This window comes from Gambusia affinis, linkage group LG09 (genome assembly GCF_019740435.1).
Source record: "Gambusia affinis linkage group LG09, SWU_Gaff_1.0, whole genome shotgun sequence".
Classification (NCBI taxonomy): Eukaryota; Metazoa; Chordata; class Actinopteri; order Cyprinodontiformes; family Poeciliidae; genus Gambusia; species Gambusia affinis.
The window spans coordinates 801,851-810,624 of record NC_057876.1 but is presented as its reverse complement, the minus strand read 5'-3'; the positions used below and the strand labels follow the sequence as shown (position 1 = coordinate 810,624).

The following is an 8,774-nucleotide window of genomic DNA, read 5'->3' as shown; positions in this document are numbered from 1 at the left end:
TTACATAGCAGCAAGCAGTTACTTGAAGCTGGAACCACAAGGTGAAGGGTCCTCCAGAGGCTTGCAGTGCATGAACCTACTATTTGGCAGCTCCTAACCAGAGCTCACAAGCAGAACCGGTCGCAGTGGGCCCAACTGTACATGAAGATTGATTTTCAAACAGATTAGTTCACTGATGACTGATGTGCAACCCTGGATAGTCCAGATGTTCGCAGTAGTGGATTGATGATGGATGGCCACCAAATTCCAAAACAGCTGTGACATCAACAAGGAGGTAGTGGAGGCTGAAATCATGTGGAGAGCTGGTCAGCCCCTTCAGAGTCCCTGAAGGCTTGAAAATGACCTCAGCAAAGTATATGGACTTTCTGACTGATCACTTTCTTTCATGGTTCAGAAAGAAGAGCCATACCTTCCATACCAAAATCATCTCCATGCATGACAATGCATCATCTTATGCTGCAAGGCCACTGTGTATAGGCATGAAAGGGGAAAAACTCATGGTGAGGTCACCATCCTCCTCTGATCTCTGACCTCAACCCTACTGAGAACCTTTGGAGTTTCCTCAAACAGAAGATCTAAGGGTGGGATGCAGTTGATATCAAAACAGCAACTCTGGGAAGGTATTCTGACATCCTGCAATGAAATTCAAGCAGAAACTATCCACAAGCTCACAAGTTCAATGAATGCAAGAATTGTGATGGTGATATCAAAGAAGGGGTCCTATGTGAACACGTAACTCAGTCTATTAAGAGGTTTTTGATTGAATTAGGTTTTGATTTTAGTACTTGTGATGCTGCACATTCAAATATTGATTAGTTCAGAGAACTGTTTGCAGTTCTTTATAATCCATAAAATGTTTAGAAAATCTGCTGTGCATATTAATTTGGAACAGTGCATTTTGAGTTTCTTTTTGAAAAATACTGTTCTCCTTGGGAGCTTTGTTCAGTAAAATTTTATTTATACTGTAGTAGTTCTTGACTTGACAATCATACTGACCATCATTTCCATTGACCATTTAATAAAATCTGAGAAGATATCAATTACATAATAATTTGGAACACAGTGTATGTTACTTGTATGACTTCTTAGTTCTGTGTTTCTTTGATGTAAAGCACTTTCAACTGCCTTCCAGCTGAAATGTGCTATACAAATAAACTTGACTTGACAGCAGTTTTCAGATCTTGCCAAAGATTCTCTGTTGAATTTATGTCTAGACTTTGACCTTGCCACTCTAACATGAATGTTTTTTAAACCATTCCATTGTAGATCTGGCTTAATGTTTAGGGTCATTGTCTTGCTGGAAAGTGAACCTCCGCCCCAGCCTCAAGTCGTTTGCAGACTCCGGCAGGTTTTCTTCCAAGATTGACCTGTATTTGGCTCAATCCATCTTACAATCAAGAATGAAGAAAAGAAATGTTTGTCAGTGGGGAAGGTGTGTTCAGAGTGATGTGCAGTGTCCATTCTCCACCACAAGTAATGCTTTGCATTTTGCCAAAAAGTTCAATTTTGGTCTCGTCTTATTGTTTTGCTGTATCCCAACATGGCTTCTGGCAAATTGCAAATGGGACTTTTTTATGTTTAGGTGGATGGCCTTGTCTTGGTAGGTTCACAGCTGTGCCATTCTCTTTCCATTTCCAGATGATTCGTGGAACCTGTTTATAACCTAAGCCTGCTTTAAGCTTCTCCACAACTTTGTCCCTGAGTTGTCTGGTGTGTCCCTTGGACTTTGTGATGCTGTTTGCTTCCCAATATTCTCTTAACTAACCTTTGAGGCAGTCTTAGAGGAGTTGAACTTATACTGAGATTAGATTACACACAGGTGGACTATTTAGTCATTAGCAGTCATCAGGCAACTTCTGAAGGCAATTGGTCGCACTTAGGAAAAGGGGGCTGAAGATTTTGTACACTGCACTTTTCAGCTTTTATTTGCAGAAAATGTTTTGAATCATGTATAGTTTTGTTTCTACTCCACAACTATATGCCACTTTGTGTTTGTCTTTCCCATAAAATTCTGTAAAAATATGTTTGCGGTTGTAATGTCAGAAAATATGGAAAAGTTCAAGGGCTATGGATACTTTTGCAAACTACTGTACCTACAATAAGTAAGGCAAGTCCAATGAGAGAAACAAGGTCCAGCAATCAACAGCTATGCATTGACAGTTATCAAATACCATGCTGGAATGATAAGATGGAAAAGGGAGGAAACTCAGTCCACTGATATAAGAATTCAAATGCTACTGATGATGAATGGAAAATTGTGCCTCTCAAGGTTGTAGCACATTGGAGTAGCCCTGTTCTTTCATTGAGAATTTAACTTTTTAAACTTTCATTCCTGCCTTTCTGGGGAAATATAGCTTTTGTTTGGACAAAAGTTCCTTCTTGTTTTGATACTGTGTATTTGGACTGATTTTTGTAAATATTTTTATACTTTGCTATTTTGTTATGATGCATAATCATAACAACAGGGTGTTTTACAATAGCGAGCAAACAATACTACCAATGGACAAAAAGGCTTAGACTGAAACACAGCACAGAGGTGGTATTTATGGTGGCACACAAGCAGGTGCCTAGTACCGTAGCAATAGAGGCCAATCCACATAAGTGGATGACTTATTTTGGGCTGTCTAGCCCACAATAATAAATTTAGCTCTACATGGGATTGGGTGTCCATATGTTAGGTCATTATTTTATGACTTAGTGGTAGTGGAAGATTATTACATATTACAGGCTAGACCCAAGATGTTCAGTGTTTATTGTTGTGGTGTAAGTTTACAAAAGTTGGCAACTGTAGAGATTTACCATGGTGCTAAACATGGTGATTTAAAAGGAATAAATATTTTTCTGAGAAGAATTATGTCCACATATCATGTAAAAAGATAACTCTTTGTTTTTGGAATCATTAGGGCCCAATCAGCCCCAATATTAAAGATGAATTAATAATGCATGCCATGCAAAAGGTTAAAAAGAGTGTGGAAGGTGTGGGCAACAGTAGTGCCTGTGGTCACTGAAACCCTTGGGGTAATGACCCCTAAACTGGAAGAGTGGCTCAAACAATACATCATCAGACCTCTTGATACAGAGAAGCACACCTTTGGGAACTGTTAATATACTGTGAAGACCACTCACACTCCAAGGCCTGTGGTAGAGGACCCAAGCTTTTTTAAAATTTAATTTCCGTTTTAGGATCAATAAAGTATTTTTGAATTTGAAAGAAGGGATAACCACTCATGGAGTAATACAGAATTACAAATATAAATATAAAAAGCATTTATTTAAAAATATTTAAAGTGCCAAAAATATTATGATTACTTATGTTACTGTTAGCACAAAACTTTAGATTGATATTTTGTCATTATCTCAATGTCACTACTCTGCATACATGCAGATTGTCTAGGTAGTCTAATTTGTCTGTAGGCAGGTACATAAGACAACCTTTTTCTGATATAAAGTGTTTTGAACACTTTATATCATAAAGTGATCTAGTGTATATATATATATATATATATATATATATATATATATATATATATATATATATATATATATATATATATATATATATATATATATATATATGTGTTGAAATGTGCTATAGAACTTAAATAATTGATTGAACAGAAATGATTAAAAGAAGTGACCTTCCTGATAAAAGATTAAACATTGCTGGTGAGAGATACCATCTTACTGTTGTTTCCTAATTAAAGAAAGATGTATGATAAACTATTTAACTTTGAAATATTGAATGAAAGTTACAAAATATAACTCAAATAAATTTGTTTTCTTGTTTCTGAAAAAAAATCTGACCTTGTGTGCTTCAGAAACAAAATGGATTTCTCCTTTTGTTGTACCCCTCCTACTCTATCAACATGGTACAGTCCATCAAGGCCAGGTGCAAGCCATTAGTATTAATTGAACTTCTTTTGCGTGGAAGAAGAGGTAAGACTCATACAGAATCTCTTAAGACATTTAAGTACATATTGATTTGTAATTCTGAAGAATGTTGTAGGTTACTTGATGTTTGGATGCACCAAAGCATCTGATTTGCTTCAGTTTAGCTAGTTATCACCAACCATCTTAGTCAGTGTACCAGAGTTTAAAGGGAAGGTGGCTCACTCCAGAATTAGACAAAACTGTATTTGGACATTTTCTGTGCATCAGTGAGTGATATTCTTTCACAGGCACAAATTATCCTTTGTAATAATCATTACTATTAAGATAATGTTTTAATATTTGAAGGTTTTGAGAACCTGTCAATAGAAAGTCAATTATGTAATACTGTGTACTTCAGTACAGGTTTTTCGCATACAATAAAATCAAATCATATTGTGTACAGCAGAGGTGTCAAACTCAAGGTCTTGAGGGCTTGTATACAATAACTTTTAGATGTGTCTGTGATGCCACATGGCTGGATCAAATGAGGTGGTCATCAGCAGGTCATCAACTTGACTGCCCTTAGAAGCTAATTCAGTCATATAATTCAGGTGTTTTGGACCAGAGGAACATCTAAAAGTTGCAGTACACTGCCCCTCGATGCCTGGAGTTTGACACTCCTGATTTAAAGCATCATGTTGTTACTCAACAACAAATTACTCTGATCTTTGCAGGAGATGTCAGCAACAAGGTCTCAGAGAGCAAAAAGAAATCCCAAACATGATGCCAGCTATTATTCTCCTTGGGTGAAGATAAAGAGGGATTTGATGTAAAATACATCAATTCATTTAAAGGTGAGTTGTGACTTTTTTACGTACAGGATTCCAGAGTTTATTAAAGGATTGTTTTTGTTTACTTTTGTCTTGCTTTTTGACTTTTAAACTATTTTTATACTGCACACTAGCATAGATCATATATATATATATATATGTATATGTATAAAGGAGGACTGTGTTTTGAAATTCCAAGTATAAAAGAATGAGTGACATTTAGAAGCACCACTCAGCTGACAAACAAATGTTCAAGTAACACAGAAAGACCTCAAATTAGATCAATTAACTGATTTTGAAAAAATTTTAATAATCTCATTTGCTACTATTTGAAAGATATGCATTGTTTAAAGTTTATTCAACCTTACTCATTATGTTTACCTGCAGGTCGGGGTGTGTTCAGCTGCCAGTGCTTTCAAAAAGGAGATTTCCTTATTGAGTGCAGAGGGGAAGTCATAAGTAGGAAGGAACAAGAAAACCGATTGAAAATTTACCATGATGCACTCCAGGCTTTTATGTTTGATTTCAAGTTCAATGGACAACAGCTTTGGTATGTGACTGTTTTAATGTTGTTTTTTATTTTATATTTAATCAAAGTGATGTAAACATTTTCAGCTTCATCAGTAAAAGTAGTTTTAGTTGGAGGAGGAATATTCTTCTGACATGCAAACACCAAATATGCAAAATCATTTCCGTTGCATGGTATAATTATTCTTATAGCATACTTAATATTTTAGTGTTGATGCTGCCAGAGAACATGGATCATTGGGGAGGCTGGTAAATGATGAAGAGATGAAACACAAACAACAAAATGAAAGTTACAAGGGTGGATGGAAGACGCGTCATCTCTGTTTGTGTGCACTCAAAGATATTGGTCCAGGGGAAGAAATGACTTATAATTGTAGTGATTCTGACTGGCTATGGAGAAGAAGGGTACTAGTAAGTGTGAAAATACTATCACAAGTCATTCTACTAGCATTGAAAATATTTTTGAAGGAAATGTCAAGTTGTAGTACAGAGTTTCATTATAGTTGAAAACAAGAAGTGATTAGCAGAGTGCCTAAAACCAGATTTTGGAGAAAGACTTAACCAGACCACTATTTCAACTTGTTCAGCGCTATCCAAAATGCTAGAAACTGTCATATGTAAATTAATATATTTTGACCTTATATTAATGAACATTTTATAGCAGGAGACATATTTTGCAGTGTCAATACATAAAATGTCTGTTTAACAATCAGCTGGACAGGTTCATTAAATAGGTGGATTTTATTTTCTATGGACTCATTCAGTATACATCTCTTCATTTCAGATTTCCAAAGATGAATTGTGTCAGGCTGGTGATGTGGAAACATGCGGATCCTGTTCAACCAACCCTCCAGAGGTAATTTTGGTGTCCAACGACCAACATATTTTCTAAAACTAAGTCATTGAAATGTTATTAAGTACTGTTCAAACACACAGGTATTGTCTAGTACTTGATATGTAAAGCTGCATTAAAAGGGAGGACAGAGGTTTGAAATTACAAGTACAAAAGAATGAAAGTTACATGTAGAAACGCCCATACACAGAGGTCCTGTGTAATACTCATCATGTAAGGTGCCAGAATAAGGAGGACATAGCTTTAAAATTACAAATACAGACGAATGAAAGTGACATGTAGAAATGCCTATACACAGGTCCTGTGTAGTACTAAAATGTAAGGTCCCTGAATAAGGAGGACTGTTTTCTACATTGGGAACAAACTCGCATTCAATGAGTGTTCTTTACATTTCAGATTTCCAAAGATGAATTGTGTCAGGCTGGTGATGTGGAAACATGCAGATCCTGTTCAACCAACCCTCCAGAGGTAATTTTGGTGTCCAACAACCAACATATTTTCTAAAACTAAGTCATTGAAATGTTATTAAGTACTGTTCAAACACACAGGTATTGTCTAGAACTTGATATGTAAAGCTGCATTAAAAGGGAGGACAGAGGTTTGAAATTACAAGTACAAAAGAATGAAAGTTACATGTAAAAACGCCCATACACAAAGGTCCTGTGTAATACTCATCATGTAAGGTGCCAGAATAAGGAGGACATAGTTTTGAAAGAATGAAAGTGACATGTAGAAACGCCAATACACGCAGGTCCTGTGTAATACTCAAAATGTAAGGTCCCTGAATAAGGAGGACTGTTTTCTACATTGGGAACAAACTTGGATTCAATGAGTGTTCTTTACATTTCAGATTTCCAAAGATGAATTGTGTCAGGCTGGTGATGTGGAAACATGCAGATCCTGTTCAACCAACCCTCCAGAGGTAATTTTGGTGTCCAACAACCAACATATTTTCTAAAACTAAGTCATTGAAATGTTATTAAGTACTGTTCAAACACACAGGTATTGTCTAGAACTTGATATGTAAAGCTGCATTAAAAGGGAGGACAGAGGTTTGAAATTACAAGTACAAAAGAATGAAAGTTACATGTAAAAACGCCCATACACAAAGGTCCTGTGTAATACTCATCATGTAAGGTGCCAGAATAAGGAGGACATAGCTTTAAAATTACAAATACAGACGAATGAAAGTGACATGTAGAAACGCCTATACACACAGGTCCTGTGTAGTACTAAAAATGTAAGGTCCCTGAATAAGGAGGACTGTTTTCTACATTGGGAACAAACTCACATTCAATGAGTGTTCTTTACATTTCAGATTTCCAAAGATGAATTGTGTCAGGCTGGTGATGTGGAAACATGCGGATCCTGTTCAACCAACCCTCCAGAGGTAATTTTGGTGTCCAACAACCAACATATTTTCTAAAACTAAGTCATTGAAATGTTATTAAGTACTGTTCAAACACACAGGTATTGTCTAGAACTTGATATGTAAAGCTGCATTAAAAGGGAGGACAGAGTTTGAAATTACAAGTACAAAAGAATGAAAGTTACATGTAAAAACGCCCATACACAAAGGTCCTGTGTAATACTCATCATGTAAGGTGCCAGAATAAGGAGGACATAGCTTTAAAATTACAAATACAGACGAATGAAAGTGACATGTAGAAACGCCTATATACACAGGTCCTGTGTAGTACTAAAAATGTAAGGTCCCTGAATAAGGAGGACTGTTTTCTACATTGGGAACAAACTCACATTCAATGAGTGTTCTTTACATTTCAGATTTCCAAAGATGAATTGTGTCAGGCTGGTGATGTGGAAACATGCGGATCCTGTTCAACCAACCCTCCAGAGGTAATTTTGGTGTCCAACAACCAACATATTTTCTAAAACTAAGTCATTGAAATGTTATTAAGTACTGTTCAAACACACAGGTATTGTCTAGAACTTGATATGTAAAGCTGCATTAAAAGGGAGGACAGAGGTTTGAAATTACAAGTACAAAAGAATGAAAGTTACATGTAAAAACGCCCATACACAAAGGTCCTGTGTAATACTCATCATGTAAGGTGCCAGAATAAGGAGGACATAGCTTTAAAATTACAAATACAGATGAATGAAAGTGACATGTAGAAACGCCAATACATGCAGGTCCTGTGTAATACTCAAAATGTAAGGTCCCTGAATAAGGAGGACTGTTTTCTACATTGGGAACAAACTTGGATTCAATGAGTGTTCTTTACATTTCAGATTTCCAAAGATGAATTGTGTCAGGCTGGTGATGTGGAAACATGCAGATCCTGTTCAACCAACCCTACAGAGGTAATTTTGGTGTCCAACGACCAACATATTTTCTAAAACTAAGTCATTGAAATGTTATTAAGTACTGTTCAAACACACAGGTATTGTCTAGAACTTGATATGTAAAGCTGTATTAAAAGGGAGGACAGAGGTTTGAAATTACAAGTACAAAAGAATGAAAGTTACATGTAAAAACGCCCATACACAAAGGTCCTGTGTAATACTCATCATGTAAGGTGCCAGAATAAGGAGGACATAGTTTTGAAAGAATGAAAGTGACATGTAGAAACGCCAATACACGCAGGTCCTGTGTAATACTCAAAATGTAAGGTCCCTGAATAAGGAGAACTGTTTTCTACATTGGGAACAAACTTGGATTCAATGAGTGT

General features: G+C 36.2%; 1 long non-coding RNA gene across 1 annotated transcript; it reads left to right on the top strand.

Moving 5' to 3' along the window:
- The first annotated feature begins 4,662 nt into the window (after positions 1-4,662).
- LOC122836876 lies at positions 4,663-6,072 on the top strand. The gene is made up of 3 exons (XR_006371647.1): positions 4,663-4,724; positions 5,088-5,250; positions 6,013-6,072. It is a non-coding gene; the product is annotated as an uncharacterized LOC122836876 (long non-coding RNA).
- The last annotated feature ends 2,702 nt before the right edge of the window (positions 6,073-8,774 follow it).